The sequence below is a fragment of the Neofelis nebulosa genome, chromosome 16, assembly GCF_028018385.1.
Source record: "Neofelis nebulosa isolate mNeoNeb1 chromosome 16, mNeoNeb1.pri, whole genome shotgun sequence".
Taxonomy (NCBI): Eukaryota; Metazoa; Chordata; class Mammalia; order Carnivora; family Felidae; genus Neofelis; species Neofelis nebulosa.
In genome coordinates this window covers 23,547,036-23,575,022 of record NC_080797.1, presented here as the reverse complement: position 1 = coordinate 23,575,022, position 27,987 = coordinate 23,547,036, and the positions used below count along the sequence as shown (strand labels likewise).

The following is a 27,987-nucleotide window of genomic DNA, read 5'->3' as shown; positions in this document are numbered from 1 at the left end:
TTAGCTGCATCCAGAGTTATCTGTTTGTTTTCTTTCTTTCTTTCTTTTTTTTACATTGCTGCTGAGCTGACAATAAGTATATGCCCCAGTGTTTCTTTGTTTATTTTATTTAAATATATGTACACACACAGTTTTTGCTTTCTCTGGAAAAGCTCCCTATCCCCCTCTCTCCATTTAAATTAAAGCACACAAGTAAATTGAACTGAATCATATAGTCTGTGCTTACCAATAAAAGTAAAATAGGTAGGTATGTGAAGTGTTTTTCTTTTTTTTCTTCTTCTTTTTTCTTTTTTCCATCCTCCCTTCCTCCCTTTCTTTTCCTCTTTTTCTTTTGACTATGAGCAATGAAGTTACTTTCTAAATGCACATGTGCAAATCTTTTATTCCTGTTGTTTTATGGATTAAGAGTTTTGCTCAGGTCCCAAGTTGTAAAACTGTCCTGAAGCTTAATATCAGAGATCTAAAGAATGCAATTTTTTTCCTATTTGGCTTCAGAAATGCAAAACCCATTTTTAAAATGACACATGCATTGCAGATTTGGATTTGTAGCCTCGATTACTCAGCTAAATTAGAGTACTACGGTCTACCAAGTAGCAAACAACCAGCACCACGACAAATCCAAATGCCCTTCCCCTGACTTTTTAAGCTCGTTTCACACACATCTAGTTTCACTTCATTTTGCCTTGCTTCCTAGGCTCTGCCTAGCCATGATTCTGGTTTGGTTAGTATCAGAATAGCCATGATTCTGGTTTTGTTAGTATCAGAATAGACGTATCAATGAGTACATTCTGCTGTGCTCTGTCTCCACCATTAAGACCTCCTACCCAGAATAAAATGTAAAATACGCATTCACATGTAACATTTGTCCCTAATTTTCTGTTTAGATTTATAACATACTTTGATGCCCCAACGAGTTACTTAATAATAAAGATCTCAAAGTAATGCAAAAATTGTGTGCATATGCCTGTATTTCAGGTTAGTACAAACTCTGCCGATGTGGTCAGCGTTGGGTGCAGAGCACCAAAAAAAAAAAAAAAAAAAAGGAGATGCTCTCTTACAGAATTAGAACATAGGCAGATCTATAAACATTTTTATGGGTTTTTAACAGCTTGTAGAACAGCTATATCCGAATTAGCAGTTGTGTTTCCGTAAGCTTTGCAAGAAGGCTCCATGCAAAATGGCATTCTAGTTTCAAAAGCTCTGTCCATGATGAGAAGTAGGTCAAATATTCTTTCTTATGGCAGCTATTTTGTCCCTCAAGATGAAAGTATTCAGTGGACTTAATTAGACGGGAAACACACTATGGCGTCAAGGCATTCTCTGCTGTGTGTCCCACCTGTGAACTTGGCCCTTGAAGAGGGAAGAAGATCTGGGAGAGAGAAGGAAATGCTGTTTCACGTACCACCGGCTTAGCAAGCACCTTATGCTTTGCACATGTACACTTAGCCCCCACAACAAAACAGTGGGGTGGATATTTTTAATTTCCATAGCATCAAATATCTATCGCATTCTCTGCTTCTTCCTAACCAGTTCCCAAATGGGACAGCAACTTGCCAGACTAAAAAAAAAAAAAAAAATTGCAACTATGCTTCCCAGTCTCCCCTGCAGCTAAGGGGTGGCAGGCGGGGGGGGGGGGTGTGTGGGGGTGGGGGGGAGTAATACTTACTTGGCATGGATCTGGCCCAGGAGATGTCAGTAGAGTTCCTTGGATGTGACCTTTAAGAAAGCTCTTTCGCTGGGTCTGAGGTGGCACACGTCCTTTTACGCCCTGCATCAATCCTTCTCCCCTAGACCTCACGGACGCCCCTTAAAGGGACGTCAGGAAAGTAGGAAAGAGGCAGCCCAAGACTGCAGATCTCCGGACTTCTTCTGCATGAGTGGAAATAAATGGTTTCTAACTGAACGGTGAGAGGGAATCACTTGGGCCCAACTTGTACTCCATCCGATGGAGTCAGTCTCTGTGGAAAGCACATATTTTCTGGGCGTTTGAGGAAATGCCAGTATATTGTAAAACAAACACAAAAGAATTACTTTGGGCCTGGAAAGCCCTCTGAGACACTGATGGCTGAGTGACCTTGATAAGAAGATTGACTAGGACCGCTCTGGGGCTGCCCTTTATCTTCTTCCTTCCCTCCCCCCGGACTTATATCAGTAAGACTTTCACTAGGGCAAGTGACCGAAATCCACAGAGACTCAGGCAAGCAAGCACAAGTACAGCTTGGGAAAAAAAAAGCAAAACTCTGCTAATAACCCTTCTCAGGCTCCTAGTGAGACCAAACTGCATCAACTTATTCAAGTGGACTCTAAATACAGACCAAGGAATCTAGACCCTTACTTTGGATCTTTGTATTTCATGACTTCTGAGTTGGCCAGGATATGTGTCAAGCAGATTCTTTGGGCCACTCTCTGGGCCTAAATAATGAGGCACCAAATTTTATTTTGGCTTAAAATAGTCTATTGGTTCCATTCATTACAAGCTCTGATTCTTCTGCTTGAATGTTCTGGAAGGTATGTGGATAAGCCCCTCTGCTTTCTTTCTTTTTTTTTTTTTTTTAATGTAAGGTAAGCTTCACCTGTGCGTTCCCAGAAACCACCCTACACACCCTTGGTACCCTATAAATCACAAAGCCCTCCCTCAATTCTAAATTTGGTGTGGCCTTTCTTTCCTCTCTCACTTTCATTTTGAAATCAGCAGCGTGACCTATATTCCAGAAAAAAGAACTTGGGGTGCCACATACAGAATATACAAAGAAGGATAATGACACAGACAAGACGGACAGATTAAACCGCAGGGAGGTGTTTGGCAAATTCTCTGCAGAAATTCTCCTGGGCACGAGGCCTTTGAACATGAAAGCTGGTAACTGAGATTCAGTTCAGATAAATCTGTGGGCAGAGAGCAAGCGAGGGCCTCTATTTTCCCGAAGAGGCAAAAATCATGGGTGCCAGGAAACCATCATTGGTCTGCATTGCTTTCGAGCATTTCTTCAGTAAGAAACCCCTTAGAACCAAGAGGATTCCCAAGTTCGTCTTGCATGGCTCCTACTTTTCTTAAGCAATTTAACACAATCCTTTTAGGACTTGGGCTGTGAATTTGGCAGAGGGCAAGCAGTATCTATCCTATCATATCACCCTGTGCTGCCCCCTTTCCTCGGGAATGGCGATGCCTGTGGTTTGGGATCTTTTGTGCAGGGACCGAAGGTTTAAGTTGACAAGGCTACACGTTTTGATGTTCAACGGACTCGTAGTTGCTGAGTACCTGGTGGATATTTTTAAATAAACTGAGCTAAATAAACTATTGCCCTCTTGTTGTTTGGTCTCATTGATTTATGCTATTTGATAAATACTGCACAGTGAAAGAATGCTGCATCTAGAGTCTATCTGTCATCCTAAGAAAAAGGAGCTGGACTGAGACTAAGGAGCTTCCAAAAAAAAAAAAAAAAAGGCAACCCGAGCTGGGTAATCACTGAACTCAGGCCCTGGATGCTAACTTTGGAGCCTCTGTAGGCTGCAGAGAAACAGGTTAATCATTTAAAGTTTTCAGCAAGCCCAGTGGATGAAAATCCAAACAGATTAAGTCTTGCTAAATTACATGGCCAAGGAATGCTTTTCCTCTATGCTATCATTTACCACAGGGGCCTATAAAACATCCTTAATCACTATCTAAGTAACTTGAACTTGGGACAGACAGAGCCCCAAGAGGTTTGACCCTGTGAAAACTTCTTTACAGAAAGTGATCAGAAACTTATACATTCCACATAAAATACTTGAGTCACATGCACTATGTACTGTGGGTAAAGGCTCTTTGTTTGAATTAGAAACACATGTTATCGATCAATTATTTATTCTGCTACCTGTTGGTTTCATCTGATACCAGTTTGTGTGGGAAAGGGAGGCCAGCTATAGGGGACAGGTTAAGGACACAGCTGCCCGTTGCCAGTTCCACGATCAGCAACTTTTGGGGCATCAGAGAGATATCAACTCATTTAATCAAATTCTATTTTGCATAACCTCCAGCATTAGAGAGGTTATCTGCCCAAAGAGACACGGCCATGGAGGGGCCACAGAGGAAGAAGACACAACCATCAATGCCCAAGGCTCTTCTGGATGGGCAATGAGCAGTTCTGACGCTGAGGTTGAGTTGTTTTCATTATGTAATCATTAAATGGGAAAAACGATCGTCTCAACACACTTTGTTAAAAAAGAAGCCCGTTATTTTCTAGAAGGGCTTCTGAAATGAACTGTTAGTTGGTCATTGATTATTTAGAGAGACAAGAGAGTGAGCAAGGAAAAAAATTATGTGGGAAACAGCTGATAAGAGCCATGATGAGTAAGGATGATCTTCTCCAAGATGTAAACAAAAATGATTGCAGTAAAAGGGCTCACCGCTTTCCAGGGCACTGTTAATGCACATCCCCGTGCACTAATCCACAGTCACCAGTCCTTTTGCCTTGGAAGCAGGAACATTTAGTCCTCTGGCGGGGCTGCCCTTAGGGAATAAACAAACATAATGTGGCATGGGATTTATCGCCCATTAAATGGACACTGCTGTGGGTTTTTTTTTTTTTTTCTTTATTTTTGAGAGAGAGAGAGTGAGAGAGGGGCAGAGAGAGGGAGAGAGAAAATCCCAAACAGACTCTGCACTGTCAGCGCAGGGCCCGAAGTGGGGCTGGATCCCAGGAACTCTGAAGTCAGGAGCTGGATGCTTAATGGACTGAGCCATCCAAGTGACACTGGAGTTTTGAGGCAGGCCCTTCAAGGAAAGGAGGCCAACCTGAGGGGGGGACACAGATCTGGGCTGACGGCAATTGCTCAATTGCTCATCTTATAAATTGTGCAACTTAGAGCAAACGACTTAGCATTTCTGATTCTTCGTTGCCCCACCTAGAGTTTTCCTTGCCATATTAAGCTGTCAGGAAGAGTGGAGCCTTCAGAAACGGACTGCCGGGGCGCCTGGGTGGCGCAGTCGGTTAAGCGTCCGACTTCAGCCAGGTCACGATCTCGCGGTCCGTGGGTTCGAGCCCCGCGTCAGGCTCTGGGCTGATGGCTCGGAGCCTGGAGCCTGTTTCCAATTCTGTGTCTCCCTCTCTCTCTGCCCCTCCCCCGTTCATGCTCTGTCTCTCTCTGTCCCAAAAATAAATAAAAAAAAAAAAAAAAAAAAACGTTGAAAAAAAAGAAACGGACTGCCTAGGTTTAGGTCTCATTTCTACTGTTTTCCTGCTGGGTGACTTTGGGCAATTGACTTAATCTCCCCGTGCCCCAGTTTTCTCAGCTGCAAAGTGAGGAACAGAATAGAAACCACCTCACCGTCGCTGCAACGATTAAGTGCACTAAAATCTGTAAAATTCTTACGGCAACGTCTGGCACGTCGTGAGTGCTAGTAAAGTGCGTACTATTGTGGCCAGCAGCAAACTCATCTCCTTTAGTGTTCTGTCAATTAATTTACATTCCTTGACCTTTGACATTGACTTAAGCCAATAAAAAAAAAAAAAAAAAGGAAAGCAAGAGAAAAGAAAAAAGAATTAAAAAGTGTCATTTGGAATTTGGTAGAAGGAATATAAATTATTCTCATCCCAATATAAATTATTTGCGTACTCTCTTACCAAAACCACTTCGGATTAAGTAAACCACACTTCCTCCCCGTTGTGTGAAGCATCAGGATTCAGTACAATGGTGCTCTGAGAATGAAAATGCCACTCTACTCACATACACCGAAGGCTTAGTGACAGTACTAAATGAAGGAGACATCAGGCTGTATCATACAGGATACTCTGCGGTATAAGCTACCTAGGAGACATTGCATTTACGCAGTTTCAACCACTGTTTAACCATTTTATAACATAATATCATGATTGTGTTCAAACTTCTCAACATGTTCCAGCAAAGTAAAGGGGTTCTAAGAGAAGCAGGATCATTATCCAGCAACGACCCATCACGACCAATCAAACCGCAGCTAACTGAACCCGGAAAAACTGCTGACTTACAAGGTGCTGGGCCCCATGAGTCTGCAAAGCACCCAGAAGACTGCGAACCACACTTCCTGTGCCAGAAAAGACATGTGTGCAACTCATCTGGGATGAAGGAAAAACCATTCTTTTTCTTTAAGGTAAGACATACGGTAGTAGGATGGCCATAGACTTCACGTCAGACAGAAGTGGGTTCAAATTACAAGTGTGTCCAGGGGCACCTGGGTGGCTCAGTTGGTTAAGCGTCTGACTTGGTTGGTGGCTCATTTGGTTAAGCTCAGGTCATGATCTCAAGGTTTGGGAGTTCGAGCCCCACATTGGGCTCTGTGCTGACAGCTCAGACCCTGGAGCCTGCTTCGGATTCTCTGTCCACCTCCCTCTCTTCCCCTCCCCTGTTCACACTGTCCCTCTCTCTCAAAAATAAATAAACCCTGAAAAACAAACAAAAAAAACCCTTGCCGGTCATGTGAACTTGGGCAATTTCTCAGTTGTCACTGAACATCAATTTCTTTAGAAGTGTAAATGCAGATAATAATATTTATCTTGTGGGCCAATTGTGAAGTGTGTACCAGCATATTCACACACACATACATGCATGTACATAAATATGTATGTATATACAGGCATAGACAAAACTACCTGGCACATAGGAGTTGCTCAATAAACTAATATTCCCTGTTTTCCTTCATATAAATCAGTAATAATAGCATCTTTCAAAGGGATTTGAAAGCAAAAGCATTAGTAGCTGTAGGATAATTATGCTGTATTATCCCCCCATTTTTTTTTTTTTTTTTTTGAAACAGCCATGCTTTCTTTTTGATGTCCAAACAACATTCTGGATGTATTTTCTTCCTGCCTCCGGGAGTAATTGATTTTCGTCCCAGCATTGCCACTAATTAGCTGTGGGATTTGAGGGTGTTACTCACCCTCTCTGGTCCACTGTTTCTCAACACTAATGGCAGGGATGTTACTTTTTGTTACCCCACGGTTCCTTGTGGCCTCAAAATGTGATTTTCCCTCCTACTTCCCACCCTGATTCTTTTTGTTTGTTTATTTTTGAGAGAGAGAGAGAGTGGGAGACAGAGCAGTGGACGGCAAAGAGGGAGACACAGAATCTGAAGCAGGCCCCAGTCTCTGAGCTGTCAGCACAGAGCCCGACACAGGGCTCAAACCCATGGACTACAAGATCATGACCTGAGCCGAAGTCAGATGCCTAACCGACTGGGCCACCCAGGTGCCCCATCACCCTGATTCTTTTTAAATTTCTTGTTGGCTTTTTATGCTTTCTTTCAACAGCATAAGTAATTTACTGCAAACTTTCCTATTCTCATGATTACTAACTGAATTTTATAGGCAAGTTCTAGTTTTCGTGTTATTTTCTACTTCTTATAAAATCCTGCTTGAATGTGTAATTGGGATGTGCCTTTTTACTTCCCATGATAATACACTGACAATTCACCTACAATAATATTTGTCGAACTTCGTTTTCAGGTCTGATATTACTGTCTTTTTCTGAAATTGGATTTGTTTTAGCAGCAAAATTTAAAGCATTTAAAAATGATGCAAGTCTTTTTTTTTAAAGGCAAAATATTGCTTCATAATTGCAATGGCAGGAAGCAAGTAGCAGCATGAAAAATGTGATAACTAAAGTAGAACACTAAAATTCTCATGAGGGCCACCTAAATTTATGACAAATTCATAAAGGACATCAAATATGCTATTAAATGTTGTGAAATGCCAAGACACTTGATCTATGGAAGTTGAGGAAAAAATTTTCAGTGAAGGATGCTACTAACCCTTTGTATCACTACTCAGGTGCTTCTTCAGATGGTGATTTATGCAGTGAACAGTCGAACAACTGTATCTGGCCAGCCTGTGTTGTTTTCAGCTGGGAAAAAGTGGCTGCTCTTCTATACCCTCGTGATAACTATAATTGTTTGATGATAGGATATAATTGTATACATACAATTATATAAATAATTGTATACATACAATTATATAAATATAATTGTTTGATGATAGTATATAATTGTATATATACAATTATATAAATATAATTGTTTGATTATATATTTGTATGATTGCAGCATCTCGCTTTCCAGGCACCAGTGGACTCTGAGTCCCCTGAGCATGAGGAGAGATGGTCTAATCTCAATACCAAACAATCATAAAATAGGTGGGCAGCACATTGGAATATCCTGGGTGTTCTTCCCAAGATCATGTCTGATGTCAGACCAGGGAAAAACCCATTTGCAAATAACAGATCTGAACTTTCACTGTAAACTGAAGTTTCTCGAATGGCTTTTGTATTCCTGTATTACAAATAGATATTAGAATGGTCATAGAATGATTTAAACAAGCTCAAAAACAACGTCACATACATCAAAAAAATATCTAGTTTTGTTTATCCTTCTCCAGATATGTACCTTATCTAAGTCATTATTCCTTGTTTTAAAGCTTTGGACAATTATTAAATGAAGGATCTACACACCTACTTGTCCTTTCTGGGGTTGGGGTTTGGGAGAAAGCAAAATATTAATGATTTAGCAGGCAGAAGGAGGATGATAAAAAATAAATAAAAGCATTTTATCTTTTCACCAACCGCTAACGTGACACGTTGGTCTTCTGAAATACCATAATGATAATGAGGCACAGTATTAATAACAGCAATTATGTAAAAGCCTCTGGTAATTGCAATTCTATTAGGATGTTGAATATTCTTGGTCACCATTGTGCCACCTTGTGGTCACAAGAGAACACATTTTTTTTTTTTTTCCATGAAGTAAATCTATTAAATTTTTATTTTCTCCCCATTACTATGGAAGGATATTTGGAAAATTAAGTTGGGAAGCACCTTGCCAATAAGGGCTATAAACAAAATGTAATGGGCACCACTCACATCAGAAACTAACATACACTGGAAAACAACAGTGGTCTAGGTATGGATCCCATACTGGATTTTCCCTTTGCTACCTCAGTGTGAATTACGTATTTAGAAGATGGAATTAAAGCTCATTTAGGTTGCCATTCTTGATCTACAAATATAAACATGGAAGTCTGGATCCTGTCCATTGATAATCTAATTATTAATTCAGGAATCCCTTAGTAAGTAAGAGAAAGCAACCAGAATTTAGGCATCAATCACCAATACTATATTAGAATAATCACATTCATGCCTATATAGAAACAGCTTAATAAACACAATTTTTATAATAAGTAAAGATTTGCTTTGTAAAATATGTGTTATAATCTCATGAGCTTTATGCTTTTCAAAGAGTTGTGATATTTGTTTAAATGATTTTTTTTTTTTTAATTTCTAAATTCTACTATGTCACCATCCTGATGTGAAGAACAGAGAAAGACAGGACTGGCCACCATCCCAGAGTACTATCTACTTGGGATTAAATAATATATTTTGTAACAAATTCAGAAATTTTATGGCCACTGATTTATATTATCAGTGTTTGATCGGGGCTACAGCTTTTATCAAGGATGAAGCTATTGGTAAAAAAATGAAGTTCCAAAAATCTCTCATTATAAGTAGTGTGTGTGTGTGTGTGTGTGTGTGTGTAGAATGAGAGAGAGAGAGAGAGACAAGAGAGTTTAACAAATGCTCACAGATGTATTGCTGTGCTAGTATTGATTTTTTTCTTCACCTGTTTCTTGGTCTTCTTTATACCTATTAATTTCTCTGTCTCTGTGTCTGTCTCTATTCTCCATAAGGTAGTCTCTTTGCATCTCTCTCTCTATTACACTCTCTCCTTTAACTTAGACTGAAATCCGGCAGGTTGACTGGTCTGGATTTTAGTCCCCGCTCTCTGGATTTCTAGCAGTGTGCCTTCCCACAGAGTACTCAAACTCAGTTTCCTTATCTATTAAATAGGGGTAAAAGTACTCATTTCTTACAACTGTTGTGACAATTAATGAGTCATTGCATCCAAAAGTACCCAAGACAATACTTAGCCCAGAGCAAATGGCCAGTACATGGTGCCCATCTCTATTTTTATTGTCTAAAAAAAAAGTCTCCATTCTTCATAGTCAAATCTGTATCACTGTTAAGACATTGTGATGCTGCCTCACTTAGAGGTATAATGTCACTGTAAATTACAGATGTAGCACACAGAATTTTAAAAGGGAAAAATCTCCCGTGTACCTCTTTTCACAACGTTATCATTCAAATGCTAAATGAAATATCTTACCTACAATCATGTGATTACTAAGTAGCAGAACCCATACATGATCCCTATCTTCTGTTTGTACATCTTACCCAGAGTTCTTTGCAATGAACAATAATTCTCTTTCTAAACCATGGCCTCATTTTTTGACTAGTTTTACTTTTCCCTTCTTTCCTTGCCTCCCTTTCTCCATTCCTCTATCTATCTATCAATATCTATCATTATTAATCTATTCATCTCACTATGTATCACCTATCATCTATCATTATCTATCTATCATCATCTATCTATCTATAAATATCTATAGATATCTATCTATCTATCATGTATCTATCTATCTATACCTATCATCTACCTATTTATTCACTAGGACTAGAATTAATGCAGTTAGTGAGATAAAAATTTTCATTTACAGGGGCACCTGGATGGCTCAGCTGGTTGAGCATCCAACTTTGGCTCAGGTCATGATCTCACGGTTCGTGGGTTGGAGCCCTGCATTGGGCTCTGTGCTGACAGCTCGGAGCCTGGAGCCTGCTTCAGATTCTGTGTCTCCCTCTCTCTCTGCCCCTCCTCTGTTCATGCTCTGTCTCTCTCTCAATAATAAATAAACATTAAAAATTTTTTTTAAATTTCATTTACAATACGTCATTTTTCTAACATTCATTAATTCATGTATTCGCATATTGAACATCTACTTCATGTCTGGTCCTTCCTAGACATTGTAAAAGTAATGATGAACTAAACAGGAAAAAAAATTATCTTTCTAGGAACTTCCAACCTAGGAAGAGAGACAGAAGGTAAAACAAACACATGAACAAACAAACAAACCAAACATATTTCAATGCCAGGCCCAGTTAAGTTGATGGGAAAAGAAAGTAAAGGAATATACCCGTGCAGACAGGGATAGGTGCCATTTTAGCAAGGATAGTCAGGGAAGGACTCTCCGCGGAGGTAACGTTTCCTCAGAAATCTAGAAGAGTTTAGAAGGTAAAGCACATGGATGCTTGGGGAAACAGAGCCAGGTCAGAGGCCCTGAAGCAGAAACAAGTGTGAGAGTCCAGGGGAAAAACAAAACTTAAGAGTTCAGTTTTGACCGCAATATGTTTCAAATGCCTTACTGGATACACCCAAGTGGGGAAAAGAGTAGGAAACTGTATATGTGGGTTTGGAGCTGTGGGAGAAGGTCAAGGCCTGAGGGAGGAAATTTGGAAGCCCTCTGCAGAGATAGGTAAAGTACAGGCTTGCACGAGGTCCCCCAGGAATTGAGTGAAGAGGCAGGTGGGAGGCTGCAACATCGGGAGATTGAAACAAACAAGAAAAGCATTAAAAGGAGACCAGAAGGAGCTGTCTGTGAGGTAGGAGAAAAGACAGAGATGAGTGGTTACTTAGCCAAGTGGAACAAGTGACCGAGTGATGCCCTGTCAAGTACTACTTGGAGAAAGTGTGAGAAAACAGAGTTGACCCGGGAAAGCACGCCTGGGGCGGGGGCGGTGCCCAACTCAGGGAGATTCAACAGAGAATTTGGGGCTGAGAAGACAGGGACACCTTTGACAAGTTTTGATAAAAAGGGGAGGAGATACATGAAGTAACGGCTGGAGAAATATACAAGGTCAAGGGAAGCTTTCTGTTTTTTGTTTTGTTTTGTTTTCCTCCCCAATTTTCTTCTTTGTAGTTTTCTTTCTTTTGTTAGCGGGAGGTAGTTCAGCATGTTTATGAGCAGATGGGGACGATCCCATCGAGAGGAAAAAATAGACAATGTAGGAGAGAGGGGATAAATAAAGAAGAAGAGGCCTTGAATAGATGAGAAGGGAAGGCGCCCAGGCTACAAATGGAGGGAGGGAGGCATCCTAGCTACATTCACAGGAGGGAAACCTGCGCGCCCAGGTGGAGATAGAGACGCGCATTTCAGGCAGAGACCTGAAGGCTGAAGACATACCCTTCTCTCTGCTTCCATTTCTTTCACTGTGATGACAAGCAGGGGAATCAGCTGACAGTGAAGCATGTATGTGAGGTTCGAGTGGAGCTGAAAATGGCTCCAGTCCTACCCTGAGAGCCCGGGCATGTGATGGACCAGGGTTGCCAGGTGCTCCCAAAGTCCCTTGGAGTCCTGTGACTACATGTGTAAAGTCACAACGGCCAGCAGGTGTGTTTTTTGTCATCTAGCACATTTGTCATAAAACGGAATTCCCAAGAATTAACCAGGTTTTTAAAAATCCAGCTCCCCCCACCTCCCAAAAAACAAACAAAAAACCACCAAAAACCCAGCTTTCCAAATGAACATGTCTCATTTTTGTGAGTGACACTTGGACTCACACAATTTAATGAAAGAGATCAATTTTATCTGCCGTGGAAACATTAATCGTGAAGATCTAGAAAGAAATGGCTAGATCACCACTCTGGCTCAGGAAGAACATTTGACCACATAAGTATACCAAAGAGGAGAAACCCTGTGACTCATTATGCTAGCTCTCCCTCCCTCTCTGGTCCTAGATTACAACCAACTGTGGAAGGCAGATGTGTAAAGTGTGTTGGGACTCCATCCTGGCCCCTGGGTCTGTATACTATTTCACAAGCTTTTTAGGATGCGGTATTAAAGTGCAGTGAAATAGGCTGTGTTGAGCACTTGAGCTAGAGAACCAGGGGCTGCTTTAAGCTGAGGTTTTTCCAGAGCTGTGGTCACCTGGCTGCTGTGGGTTTGTGCTGAGGAACACAATTTTTAATCAAACGTTTGTTTGTTTGCATGATAGTTTCACTGTTGGGTTTTTTTTTTTTTTTTCCATCTATGGATTTGATTTTTTTTTTTCTCATGTATTTGGGTACAATGTTAAAACTGGTCTTTTCGGTTAAAGTCAGGCCCATCCCCTGTATTTATTCTCGATTGCTATTGATTTCCTTTCAATAAACTCTTTCCATGTTCACTCTTTTTTGGGGAGGAAGGGACAGATCTTAATGGATTTGGTCCTGCTGTGGTTTGAGATCTTCTTTGATATCTTTTTACAACAAATTCCTTTTAAATTTGATTTCTTTTTAATGTTTATTTATTTTTTAGAGACAGAGAGAGAGAGCAAGGGAGGGGCAGAGAGAGAGGGAGACACAGAATTCGAAGCAGGCTCCAGGCTCTGAACTGTCAGCACAGAGCCGGATGTGGGGCCTGAACCCGCAAGCAGGAGAGATCATGACCTGAGCTGAAGTTGGACACTTAACTGAGCCACCCAGGCGCCCCTAAATTTGATTTTTAAATTTACTTTTCGTGTTTTTAAAATTTGCTATTAGAGAGCATGTAGTTAAGTGACGCTGAAACCTAATATGGCGATTTTCGTCAGTCAATAGAATATAAAAGCTAGAGAAGTTCGCTTTTCACTAAAAGTGTTGTAAAGAAAGAGGGTGATGGATTCAAGTCCAGTAATGGTTTTTCAGTGAACATGTTAACATTTGTGAAGCTATGTTTGGGTGTATATTAAGGCATGCATTATTATAGTGATTAATGAAAAATGTTCAATGTATATTCTTAAAAGTACTGAAAAAGAGGCATTTATGATGTAAACAAAACTCTGATGCATATTTTGTCATTGTCATTGTAAGTTCAATTGTAATATTTGCGTGAGGGTTGTATTTATATTTAGTTTATAGTAAAGTTGCTGTTTATCAGGTAACTATAGTACATTTGTTGACTATCAACATATAAACAAGAGAGAGGCTCACAAAAACTTGTTAGTATGCTTACTTACAAATACTTACAAATGAAAAACTCTTGGAAAGCATCAAATGCACTATATATATATATTTTTGTATATTTGCAATGATAGCTGCCATCTAATTAGTTCTTCCAGGAGCCTATATGAAGGAAATTCATAATCCTATAAGAACATTATGTTGACCCTGAGATCAAGACCTGAGCTGAGATCAAGAGTCAGACACAGGCAAACCATAAGAGACTCTTAAAGAGAACAAACTGAGGGTTGCTGGAGGGGAGATGTGGGGAGGGAAGAGTTAAATGGGGGATGGGCATTAAGGAAGGCACTTTTCAGGATGAGCACTGGGTGTCATATTTAAGAGCTGAATCACTGGGTTCTACTCCTGAAGCTAAGACTACACTGTATGTTAACTAACTTGAATTTAAATTAACAAAAAGGAAAAAAAAAGAAAAAAGGAAAAGAAAAAAGAAGAGAAAAGAAGACAGAAGAAAAAAGAAAAGTAAAAAAAAAAAAAAGTCAGATGCTTAACCAATGGTGCCACCCAAGGGCCCCAAGAATATTGTATTGCAAAGACAGGACATTATTGTTTCTAAACTCACATACAATTGTTGGCCATGAAGAAAGAAAGGGGTGGTCTTTACTTAGCATTGCCCAAAATGGAAATTACAATGATAATGATGATAATAATAGTAATAATATTAACAGCACCTTTCTATCAACCTTCAGAGTTCATTAGATTAAAACAACTATGCAAAAACAAACAGAAGAAATATATAATGATGTCATATTGAATGTCACAGACTGAAACCACCCAGGTCATGGGGAACTAAGGTAATAACTCATATTTAATTCTGTTTACATCTTAATCATTTAGATTATATGACTTTCAGAGGACTTACATTCATGCGGAAGTTTTGAAAACAGATTATAACTATTTTATTTCTAGTAGACAAAGTTAAGAGGGCCAATAGCATCAGATAAAATGTCTGCCATTTGAGTTTGACCAAAGAGATCACAGAAAAGTAACTTTGGACAGAACCTTAAAGAAACTCTTGTTCAACCCCCTCTTCCAAGTTTGTAGAATAAAAACAGGATGAAATAAGATAATTCATTTTTAGTCACAAATTTTTGGTGAACAATATTTAACCCCAAAGATCACTAGAATCTTTTTTTTAATAAAAAGATATTTAAATTAAATATAAAGGATTTGAGGGAATCCTATATTGTTTGACAGAATTAGTATTACCATTACCATTTCATTAGAATAGATTCTGAAGCTCACAATTCCATTGAAATCAATGGGCTGGCTTTATTTCTCCCTTAATTTTCTTCCTGCAATTTCTTAGGAAATGCAATAATTTATTAGTTTTTAAATCCCATCATTACCATATTTGTTTTTTCTCCCTGTTGTGTTTTCCTTTAATTGATTCCTGGAGGCAATTCGGAAATTTTTATCCACACCACATGTTTTGAATGGCTAATTGTTCTCTATGGAAGCATAGCCATTATGCTACTATCTAATTACATTAAGAAAAATTAATGTCAGATGACAAATCTATCAGCAACAAGCTCCCTGAGAATCAATATTTTCAGGAAGATTTTCACATCCTAGAATCTGGTTTTCAGGGTCAATGTGTGGAGTTAGCACTTTTTATTAGTAGTAGTATGATGTCAAACCAGGGGCAGGAGAGTTAACGATAGGATGTGTTCCCACCTCTCTCCTTTTTAAAGGAAGTACTCAAATGGGCAGAAGTCTAAACCCCTATTTATTTAATACTGAGCTTCTGATACTAAAACAAACTGACAGTAGAACTCTTATAGAATAGGCTCAAATTAGGCTTCTAGGCATGTCTAGTGGTGTTCAGGGAGAAGAGACCAAACTTCTATTAATTCTTAGAAATTTTTAGTAGGAACTATTCTTGGTGACTTTGTACTTCATTCCTCCAAGGAATTTACCAGAATTTGCATTCTGTGAGGCTCGGGGGACAAAAGGTGCACACTGAATTATGTTGAAAACGTGCATTCTGCTTCTTACTTTTTTCTCGTTAAACCCAGGAAGGAAATCTCGCCTAGTGAACTTATATTGGTTTGGTTTAGAACTCTTTCTGCATTCACTTATTTAACAGCTAATGAACAAAATGTTGTATGAATGATTGATTTAGTTGTGTTTCTAGACAGATAAAAAAATTTTTTTCCCTAATGAGTATAGAAATAGGATTTCAAAGTCTGCATGCACTCGAAGAGCATTTACCCAATATTCTTTGTAGTCACCTCAGCAAATGAAAGATCAAATTGACATCTTGGCCTTAATAAAGACAAAATTTTAATAAAAAAGGAATGGCATCTTCTTTTTAGTCTCAAAATTATATCATGCATTAGGTTTTGTTCTTGATTATGAAATAATAAATATTTAGAGAAAAATGAGAAAATGCCAATACACAAATGTAAGACAATAAAAATAAATTATAACCACATCTACTAGGTCATTGTTAAATTTTACATATGATATAATATTATGTTAATAACTATATTATCTTATACGTATATGATATGTACATATATATATGATGTTAAAGCTGAGATACGGGAGCCTGACCCATCAAAAATGGCATGGGGCCCCCAGCATACCATCTGTAGGATACCCATCTCCAAATGATTTTACATGAAGGAGAAATAGGTCTCCATTTTTTAATATATTGATATATTGAATTTTTCCATTGCAGGCAACTATAGCAAACCTGAATTTATACAATAATTTTGGCCTATTTTGCTCATTATGGGTTATTTTGCATTATTTCTCATTTAAAAAAATTATGAATTGAACTATTACTTATCTTGATTACTGGTTTTTCTTTTGTGCCTCTTAAAGTTCACATTTGATGTGTGTAGTCCTTGTCACACCCCAATCCTAGCACTGAAGACAAATATAGACAGCGGTGCAGATCTAAGAACTGATTTAAACATCAAGAGTTTCTTTTCTCAACAAAATGGAATCATATAATACAATCTGCATTCAAAGTTCAGTCTTTAAACATTTTCCATGACACAACTTTTTTTTGCAAATAACCCATTTTCTTCTATTATTTATTGTTTTTTATATTTTTCAATCACTAAACACTCTTTTTAAGTTTATTTATTTATTGTGAGAGAGGAAGAGAGCATGAGCAGGGCAGGGGCAGAGAGAGAGAGAGGGTGAGAGAATCTAAAACAGGCTCCGTGCTGTCATCACAGAGCCCGGTGCAAACCTTGAACCCATGAACCATGAGATCATGACCTGGCCAAAATGGAGAGTCAGATGCTTAACCAACCGAGCCATCCAGGTGCCCATCACTAAATACTCTTACATGCAACACTTAGCAGTTGCTAACGAGGTCAAATTCAAGATTTGTTGAAGCAACACAAAGGGAAATACATGTCTGATAGTTTCACAGACTCTCTGGTCCCCTATGGATCAGCAAGCATAAAACAGGTTAGCGGTGGATTTGCAAAAATCAATCTCCATGGAAGCAGTTTTGACATTCATTGATTTTTTTAAAAATTTTCTTTTAATCTTTATTTAGTTTTGAGAAAGAGAGAGAGAGAGAGAGAGAGGGAGGAAGAGTGCAAGGGGGCAGGAATAGAGAGAGGGAGATACAGAATCTGAATCTGAAGCAGGCTCCAAGCTCTGAGCTGTCAGCACAGAGCCCTACGACGCGGGGCTTGAACTCACAAACTGCGAGATTATGACCTGAGCCTAAGTCAGACACTTAACCGACTGAGCTGCCCAGGTGCCCCCCATTCGTTGATTTTTAAAGGATTGCTATTAACAGTAACCTTAATTTTATTTTGAGTCTACTTGGAAGACACTTAGTTTTGACATGTAAGTTGACATTTGTCAACTATCATTAGGTTAAACAAAAAAATATTTATTATTTGACTACATATTTCACCATACATATATGGTTGATCCTAAAAATAAATCTCTCCACTTTAACAAGGAGCACCCACAGTTAAATAAATCCTACAATACAATAAATGTATTCAGCCTGTTAGTACTAGAGTTGAGGGATGGCTTTCACACCCTTTTTACTCAATTCAGCCTAAAGCCCGTAGCATTATTCTGGACCAGCGGTCAGCACGCTTTTTCTGTAAGGAGCCAGATAATCAGTATGTGGCCCACATGTGGGCTCTGTGTCTCCCTTTGTAGCACAAAAGCAACAGTCAGAAACAGTCTGTAAGCAAACAAGTGTGGCTATGCTCCAATACAACTTTACTTATGGATAGAGAAATTTGCATTTTTAAAAAATATTCCAGTGTCACACAATATTATTATTCCTTCGATTCTTCCCCCTACAGTTAAGAAATTTAAATCATTCTTAGCTCAGGAGCTATATAGATGATAAGGCAAATTTGGCCTGTGGTCTGTAGCTTACAGATCCCCTGTTCTAGAACAGTGGAAAGGTTGACATTTCTTAATTTAAATATCAGAAAGCCCTGGGGTTCAGGAAAAGAGAAAGTTGTATTTTCTATGGGTCTTGTAACATCAGGGCATTTGTGTATACATCACATATCTTTGCTCTGGTTCATTTTCTTAATGTGGGTAGCCTCCCATCAAGAATGTTCAGCCCTGTATTGTTTTCATGAACAAAAAAAAGGGGGGTATGTTTGGGAGAATTCACTTCAGAGTTGGCCACATCTGGAGCCAGGGAAGTTATTCCACACAAGAGATTGAGGCTTTTTGTTTTTTGGTTTTTTGTTGTTTTTTTTTTTTAATTGATATTAAAGGAAAAAAATCTCCCAATGATGCTATCTCAAAATGTCTCAGTTTTTCCTGAAACTGAGAAGGTTTTGCTACCTTTTTCATTTTAATTGAGTCTTTCATTAGCACTTCTAATACAATTAACAGTCTTGAAAAGTCCCCAAGACCAGTTCTTCCAAGATATGTGCTGATCTAAGGTATTTGAGGTGTTTGCCAGGAAGCATCATGAAGGTCTTCCCTGAGACATCTGTGTGCAAACCACAAGGAAGGAGGAGGGGAGGGGAGGAAAAGAACAAGGTGACATCGGTAGGACCTGGACAGAGCAGCTGTTGCATACTGCTCCAGTATCTGTGGGCTCCACGGGCAAATACAAGGCCGCCCAATGCAGCCGTGGTCAAGGGCAAAAGTGCAACTTTTCCCATCAGTGTGACAACTGATGTCCTTGCTCTCCAGCTAATGGAAAATTCCTAGAGGAGAAAGGGGAAAAAAGGAAAGGGGACTGTTGCAGGGGTGGGAGAGGGTGGTGGTGATGACAGGATCTGGGGGTGGGGAAGGGAAGGGCTGCGGTTCAGCTCTGCTCACTATTACCCCACCTGGATCCCCTACAGGGAGCTCAGTTTGCAACCAGTTTGCTCATCTAGGGAAGCCTCCACTGCGGGCTTAGGCCAGAGAGGACTGTAGCATTTGATCTCATCCCTAATGGAAAACAAATGCATGTCCTCTGTTTTTCTCCAGGACCAGTTTTGTTTTTTGTTTTGTTTTGTTTTGTTTTTTTGTTTTCTTATTGTTGTTGTTTTGTTTTTGTTTTAACTTAAAACCACTCCAGTGGCTTTTCTCTGCTCATAATTGTGTCCAAAGCCAAGTCCTTTGGCTATTTAAGCCATCCCCCTTCCTAGCAGTTAGGTTAAGATTGGGACAAACCAATCTAATTCTAGAACTTGTCAGCCAGAATTGGACCATCACAAACCAATCGCACAAGACTGCTCCCTTCAGACCAATAGTTGAGATTATTTTTCCAAGATGTAATGAACCTTTTAGCTCCTTTTGAAAGAAAAATCACCAGCAAGTACATCTCTCTGTCTAGAGATCCTTTCTAACCACAGGTTGTTGAGATCATCTGCAGTGGGTGAAAACCACTCCTTTAGGGAGAAGGTTTTTTAGACCAGAAGCATTAGTTATGGATGTTGCCATTGTTGTTCCTTGCAAGGTAGAGAATGAAAGTGTAATCGTACTAGGTCATGTGTAAATTTATGCTGTTTTTACTGGCTCTTAACCCTTTTCCTTCCAGGAATTGTTAAGTTCCTTTGCAGTCGTATATCAGTCCTTGGGTACGTTCTCACCAAGGGTGACTGTTTGACGGTAAGGTCCCTCAGTAGACCAACAGAATAGAAGTCGGGTCACATAACGGACTCCCTGGAAATTACGTAAGAGAAATAAATACCCTGGTATTTGCACAGAGAGGAAATTATGAAATTTACTTCGAGCATGAACTCATAGACTCTCTCAAACTCTCCTGTGAGAAAATCTTTCTTGGTCTGAGGGGGTCTTCAGTGGAGTTAGGGGTGAAACCTTGCCCGAGAGATCACCAGTCCCTATGTTGCTCGAAACAGGCTGCAGATCCTTCTGGTGGAGACTCTGAAGAGGGTTCAGGAGACAGGAGAAAGAACAGGACACCTGTCCATGCCTAGGGGGTCTAACTTTTTTCTTTTTTTTTCTGTTCTTTCACCTTTTGGTGTTGTGTCCATGACCTGTAAGTCAACTCACAGAGAACTGCTTTCCCTTATGGAAAAATAATTTCCAAAACGACTTTTATTTTCTTTGTTTTATTTTTGGCCGACCGGACTCTGTTACCTGCAGGGCATGGGTCGGTTTTCTACGCACTGTGCTTGATGCTTTTCCGGCACGTTGCTTTGATGGGCTATGCTTTTTAATGGAGCCTGTGGAGGTAGATCCTGAACTGCATGTCCAGAGACGAACCAAATGCTAAAGAAGGCTAATAATACAATTCTAACTGCTCTGCCTGGATCACTGGCTATGTCTGGGTCCTCTTTTTTTGTAGGATTTGAAATAATGTATGGACCACGGAGAGGAAAAAGGAACAAGGCGAGCAATGCATGAGGGAAGAAGATAGAACATAGAGAGGAGTGAATTAATGTGTGTGCTTAATTCACTTAGGGAAGAGCGCCGACTCATTGTGAGCCCAGGATCGAGGAGACTTGCATACATTTCCACTATACTGCCTGGATTTTGATACTATGGATATAGCATTGATGACAGTCTTTGGTGCTAAATGATGCTTTGACCAAGTAGATGTTCAGATAAGTTCTGCCAGGACACACAAATAGCACTTTCATCGGCCGCTGCTCCAAGGGAACTGCTTCTGTTATGTGTACTTTGCTAGTGTTTTCCAGAGAGACTGAAGCTGTTTAGCCTCAGAGCTTTATAGATTATTCTTTTTTTGGAAAATACTGAGAGTCACCACTATCTGCTTTGAATGTTTCGTATTTTAATGCATAAGAAATATGTGTGCAATGGGTGAGTAGATGATACTTTTTTAAAATTGCAAATTGTAAAATATAACCGAACTCTTAAACACCATACAATCAGAATCACGAAAGCAAGCTACTCAGAAATGGAGTCTCAATGCCGACTATAGATCTTTTGTCAGAACTAAGAAACTACAAATCAACATGTGGCCATCTTCAGCCTCTTGTAAGGTCTTTAGATATGACACCATGAGGTCAAGACATAGAACTCCGAGTGTGCATGTGTTTTCATGTTTATATACTTTGAATTTGCTTTGTGCCCACTAATTTATTAAGTACCTTCCTCCTTTCAGTTAATCCAGTACTAAGGGGGCACTACATTTTTGTATAAAATGGGTTTTAAGCTTTGCCCAAAGGGGAAATACATCATTATTTTTCAAGGATTTTTCTTTTTGGAAAGCATCACGGTGTGTGTTAACATACATAAGAGATTTAATCTCAGTAAATGTGAAAGCTAGCTTTCTTAAATGATTTTCTTTCCCCAAGTTGACCTAACAGGTATAGAAGAGAGTCTGCACGTATTTCAATTTACATGCAGGAAAATGACAATGAGCTTACAAGAAAGCATTATTTATAGTGTCAGTTCCTGCCTTGCTAAAATTTGGTGATTCAGTTATTCAAACCATGTAACAGAATAGATTTAGTGTAAATACAAGTTTTAAAAAGAGATTTTCTTTGCTGATAAGACCAGAAGCTGAAACACAGACAGAATTGAAGTCTGTGTAGTAAATTCAGAGTTTCTCTGTTACTAACCAGAGAGACAATTTTCTGAAATGCTCGTTTACAGTGATCATTCATCTGGATTTCTTTAACATTTAGAATGGACCGGGGGAAGCTCAAATCTGAATGGAGGAGAAGAAATAGTTGGATTTGATCCTAGTTAGTACATTAAAATATCTAAGTAAGCACCTATAAGATGGGCAGTAATGTAACTTGGATTTTGTTTTAGTAACCATATAGGGCTATCATTGTTATTTTTCCTGTGATCATTAGTCATTAATGTTATTGGTGACACTGGAGTATAGCATTTTAATTTTGCATAGTTGTGATATAAGTTACTTATTTGCAACTTGTGCATAGGGCTTTGAATATTAAAAGACACATTTACCAAGGGCCTGGAATTAAAACCAATGGGGGATATACGCCTGCAGAACATGAGCTAGTCAATGAAAGAGGAAAAGATCGATCGTATCCTCAGATACTGATCAAATTTATTTTTAAAATGGAAGAAAGTCTCCCGTAGCGAAGCACAGAAATTGAGCCAAACATTTGGAAATAGGTCTTGTGTGAGGAGTTGAAAGGCCAATCTTTATACACTATATTCAGCCTAAGAATAATTTGGGGGGAGTTAGTAACTAGCAGCAAAAATTATCAGCCCTATTCTTTGATTTCTAGATTTGTCTGAGCACGATTGCTGTGAAAAGTTATATTCTGCAGAAAGGAGAGGAAGAAACCTTGAGTCTGAAATCAGCAGACTTAGAATCTGTTATCAACAGCCTCCACTCACATGAGGAACTTCCTTGACACATAATTTCTCCATCTCTATTTCCTTATACATTAAAATTGGGATTTGGGAAATCATATGAGGAGAAATCCAGAAGAAAAGATCACATGGCAGGAATGCAGCCAGAGGCAACAGATGAAGAAATGACAGTCCGAATAACGTTCTAACAGTCCTGCTCACATCTCTTAGCCTTCTGTTCAGTCATCGGCAGATCCCTCCCCGTCTAACGAATAAAGTGTCACTCTTCATGCTTGTCTTAAGGGTCTAAAATCTGGCCTGAATTTAATGTTCAATACTAATATCCCTTTTTTCATTAATTTATTCAAATGCTGACCGTCACCTAGAAAATCCGCTTCGGTTTTCTCCCTCTAACAGCAACCCATATGCCGACACAGCTATAAAATGTTCCTAAAGTCCTCAGATGCTTCTCTCTTCATTTATGATTTTCGTACTTAATCAGGCACTGCAAAAGATTGTAATGCTATTTAAAGGGTTATTACATCTAAATATCTCTTTAAAACATCTTATTTCCCCCCAATTAATTCATTCTATTTATTAACCTTATCATCATTAGTAGCAGCAGTCTCAAGTAGTGTCAATAATTCCATCGGCTAAGTGTTCATCGTGTGGCAAGCATTTTATGTGTCTTATTTCTAATCCTTATAGCAGCCTTTTACAGCTAGCTGGATCAATGTTGCAAACACACATCAGGCTGACCCAAAGCCCAAACTCTCACCACCGTGCAATGCCGTCACCATCACCAAGGTCACATAATGCAGAACATCCCTGACATTCAACATATCAGGATTTGCCTTGAAAGAGTTGCAATTAAAAAAACAAACCAACAAACAAACAAAAAAACGTTTCAAGAGATCATACCCTTTGACCTAGTCATTCCACATTTGGAAACCTAACAAAAGATGAAGATAAACAATCTATGTGAGAAGTTAATGCATCGTTACACGAGTATAAAACAAAAATGAATACAAAGGTATAAGAATAGGTGATGGCTCATTAAAGTATGATCCACACATATTACGGACATGAAATACATGTAAACATTAAAATATATGCTTTCCAGTGAATTTTCATCGCATGACAAAGAAGTATAAAAAGTAAGATACTCATGTATCAAAAAGCATGACACAATTGATCTTAAAATTATAAAAATATAAAGATACAAAAATGGAAAAAAGGAAAAAGGGGAAGATATATACCAAAGTGTTCATAATGGTGAGAATATGGATTTAACTTTTTTTTAATGTTTATTCATTTTTGAGAGAGAGTGTCAGAGCATGAGTGGGGGAGGGGCAGAGAGAGAGGGAGACACAGAATCCGAAGCAGGCTCCAGGCTCACAGCTGTCAGTACAGAGCCCGACACGGGGCTTGAACTCAGGAGGTGTGAGATCATGACCTAAGCCGGAGTTGGATGCTTAACCAACTGAGCCACCCAGGCGCCCTGAGAATATGGATTTATTTTTTATGTTTTCCTTCATTCTTCTATATTTTTAATGCTTCTCTGGTACATTTTCCACAATTGCTTTGACAGTTAAAAACCAAAAAACCAAAAAACCAAAAAACATACTCATACACTCATACACTTGAGAACCCCACACGCACAAACTGTTAAAGCTTATATCCCCAAATCTAGACGTTCTGGTATATACCCTTTCTTTCAGAAGTAACATTGCAGTATCATTGGCTTTACTCAAACTGTTTTGTGTTTTCTTTATAGCTTGTGGCACATTCTTTAAATGTCTATAATCGTGACTAACTTTGGTTGTCTGAAACTGTTTTTTGTTGTTAGTTCTGGAAAAAGCCAAGGTGCAGGCATCTTATGGCCGGGTTCCTTGATCTAAGAAGCTGCCATCCGATGGCAGGGCTCCCTGATCTAAGGAGCTGCCGTCCGTGTTAACAGAGAATGAACTGAGGCTTTAGGTTCATTACCTTTAAGGGAGCTGATGTGTCACAGACAACACAGATACAGTGGTCATCGTAATGACTGTACTAAGAGCCTGTGTAATGTAGGGTCTGGCCTGAGGATGAGGATATGGTATTTTCAGAGTGTAACTGTCTCACCCACATGAAATACATTAAGTCGTCCAGAGCATGACAGAAGAGAGTAATTTACTAAATAATAATTCAGCTGCACTGGAAGTGTGAATTAAAAAAAAAAATTCCCACTTAGTACTGCTGGTTTAAAAATATTTGGTGGAAAATAAAGATCATATTAATGGAAACAGTAAGCACTCAAATGATTTCTCAATAAATGACTGTATGGTTTTATTGTACCTATATGTATAAACATGTGCATATTTGCAGACACAAAGGTACCTCCCTTACCCGGAGGTCTTCCTCGACTCTTCATTACACAGTAAATACGGGACTAAAGCATTTAAACACTCTGAGAGGCTAAAATAGACGTCATAAATCCATATCCTGAAGTTTTTTTACCCAAAAAGGAAACTGACCAAAACAAGGTAACTCCAAGTTTGGCATCTGCTCATACTATTTCAAAAATATATATCTACTTTAAGCCTTTTAGAATATGTTTGTTTACACTTTGCATATATTTCTAAGCAACCCTGGTTATATAAGTTCTCAGTACCGTGCACATTAGAATCAACAAATTAGATGGAGCATGATGGCAGCCTGATGTATTTGACAGAAGAAAAAATGAGAAGTGAAGGCTGTCCTTGGTGGAAAAGAGGGGAAAGAAAAAAACAAGCAGAAGACTTAAATAAGCTTAGTCTAGAGTCATTTAATGTAGATGACATTGCTCTTACTGTACCCCGATTGTCCCCCTCTGTTGCAGGTAAAAATGAAATTGCTTACGTTTATTATAATGATACTGAATCATTATTCAAAAGTCATAGTATACTCAAAAATACTGCATTCCATCTATCAACTGACATTTATTGAAACTGACTTATTTCCTTGGCCACGTGCAAAGCAATGAGGATATAAAGACAAAAAAGACATGAGAGTGGATTTTGAAAAGCTCTTAGGTGGAAAAATATAGGGACAACTATTTGGAATAGCAGGAGAGGAACAAAATATGCTACACTAGAAATGTTTATAGTGGGACAGGAGCAGTCAAAGGCTTACAGTATATCAGAGAAAATAGTTCCCACCACAAACAAATTTCAATTAATTAGAAAAGCCATTATGCGATACACTGCATTCCCAGGGATGCCAGGAAAAAAAGGCATCCTCACTGTGTGTTACAGTGGTAACAAATGGCAAATAAGGCTTGTGGAATAAATCCCACTGCTTTAGAAGAAACAGTGTCTGTGTAGGCAGAGACATGTAGCATTCTTAGAAGCAGCTTATAATTTATACACAGGATTGCATGTCTATGGACAGATCTGGGAGCCTACCAGTCGTTTTAGGACATAAACTGAATGAAAAGACAATCCTATCGTCTAGTAGGCTCTTAGCATCCTTAACACAACTCTCCATGGTAGTATATCATACATACTAAGTCTTCGATCCTGAACTTCCCCATCAATTCCAATTGATTCCACAGAAACTCTTCAGAATTTTTTTTTTCTTGCATGATCTATTTTGCCACTTCAACCATAGGCTGCCTTATCCTGTCATTGGGCCATTTGATTTTGCTTGTGCATGGTTTGTCTTCTAATGAGAGACTCTCATTGTGAATTCCCAGAGGGAAGAAATTATCCCTCCCAGGGCTCTTAAGTCTCCCCTATCACTCTGCATATAGCTAAAATACAAAGTATATACTCAACAAATACATTTAGTGAATTTTATATGAAGATTAACTCTTACCAATATGTAATCGAAATTGCCAAAGCTGTTTTCCCATAGATAAGATTACATTTGGTGCCTTAAAACACAATTTCCGGGAGCACCTGGGTGGCTCAGTCGGTTAAGCATCGGACACTTTAAAAAAAAAAAAATTAACGTTTATTTTTGAGAGACAGAGAGCAAGCAGGGGAGGGACCGAGAGACAGGGAGGCACAGAATCGGAAGCAGGTTCCAAGCTCTGAGCTGTCAGCACAGAGCCCGACACAGGGCTTGAACTCATGAACTGTGAGATCATGACCTGAGCCGAAGTCAGATGCTTAACCAACTGAGCTACCCAGGTGCCCCATCATCTAACTCTTGATCTTGGCTCCATTCAAGTTCGTGAGTTCGAGCCCCATGTTTCATCCTAAGCTGACAGCACAGAGCCTGCTTGGGATTCTCTCTCTGCCCCTCTCCAGCTCTCATACAGCACTCTCTCTCTCTCTCTCAAAATAAATAAATAAACGTTAAAAAAAATACCATTGTCAATGGCTTGTCCTCATTGCAGGAGATTGCAAACTCATCTGGTCTACGCTTTAAGTTCACCTGACATTTATTTATTATTTCTTGCTATCAATTATTACTTTGAAGATTACTAAGGGGTTCTCGAAACACAATGGATGCAAATGAAAGGAGTTTTTCACTTCTCATCATTGTAAAATTGGACTGCATACCTGGTTAACAGAAGTCTGAAAATATATCTGATTGCTAGAGATATTTATATAAGTGCAAAGGAAAGATCTGTGTTCCTAGCGGAACAATCCCTTCTGCGTCACACAACCCTTCATAATCTAACTGCAGATCTGGATTGTGACTAATATTTGGCTCTAATATTATAGGTGGTTACTGTGGAGGGAATCAGTAAGGGCATAACTGTCATTTCCTTGGAAAAATTTAATCCACAGATGGATCCCAACACCCAACTGCATTGGTGTCCAAAACTAATGGGGATTTTTGCTAAATAAGGACTGATTCAGCCAAAAAAAGATACACTCTGACTAGAGAAATCTGTACCATGCATCACTCCAATTGAAATCCTGAAAGCTTTGGAACACTAGAATTTTCCTAATAGGGGCATAGTGACAAGTCACTTATTAATTAAAATGCACACTTAATTTTTTTTCCCTTTATAACACGAAGCAGTGGGGTTAGTGCCCTCATGCATTTACAAAGTGTCATTTACTTACAAAACTTAATCCTTCATGTTTCCTTATTTAGCTAAATAATTAAGGTAAAACCTCTATTCAGGCTGGGAATCTGCGTATTACAAGAATCAATTTTTCTTTAACTTCAAGAAATAAGCCTTGCTGCATATCAGCCCATGGTGGGTAAGAGTGATGCTGATGAGAAAGATTAAGGTACGTCTATTTATTTTCCCCCTCCATGACAAAATTTACACAACAACCATAATCTTATAACTTCGTGTTCATTTCTTTAAAGATTCTTCTATTACATGAAACTATCTTGGCCTATGATTATATTCAGTTTATTCAGTTAGAGTATTAAAATAAAACAATTTCAATCCACATGCCAGGAAAATGGCACCCCTTTCTGGG

At 39.0% G+C, this 27,987-nt stretch overlaps 1 long non-coding RNA gene across 1 annotated transcript; it reads left to right on the top strand.

The window, feature by feature from the left end:
- Positions 1-5,177: 5,177 nt before the first annotated feature.
- On the top strand, positions 5,178-22,404 carry LOC131498588 (uncharacterized). The gene is made up of 3 exons (XR_009255487.1): positions 5,178-6,103; positions 14,560-14,664; positions 20,631-22,404. It is a non-coding gene; the product is annotated as an uncharacterized LOC131498588 (long non-coding RNA).
- Positions 22,405-27,987: the final 5,583 nt, after the last annotated feature.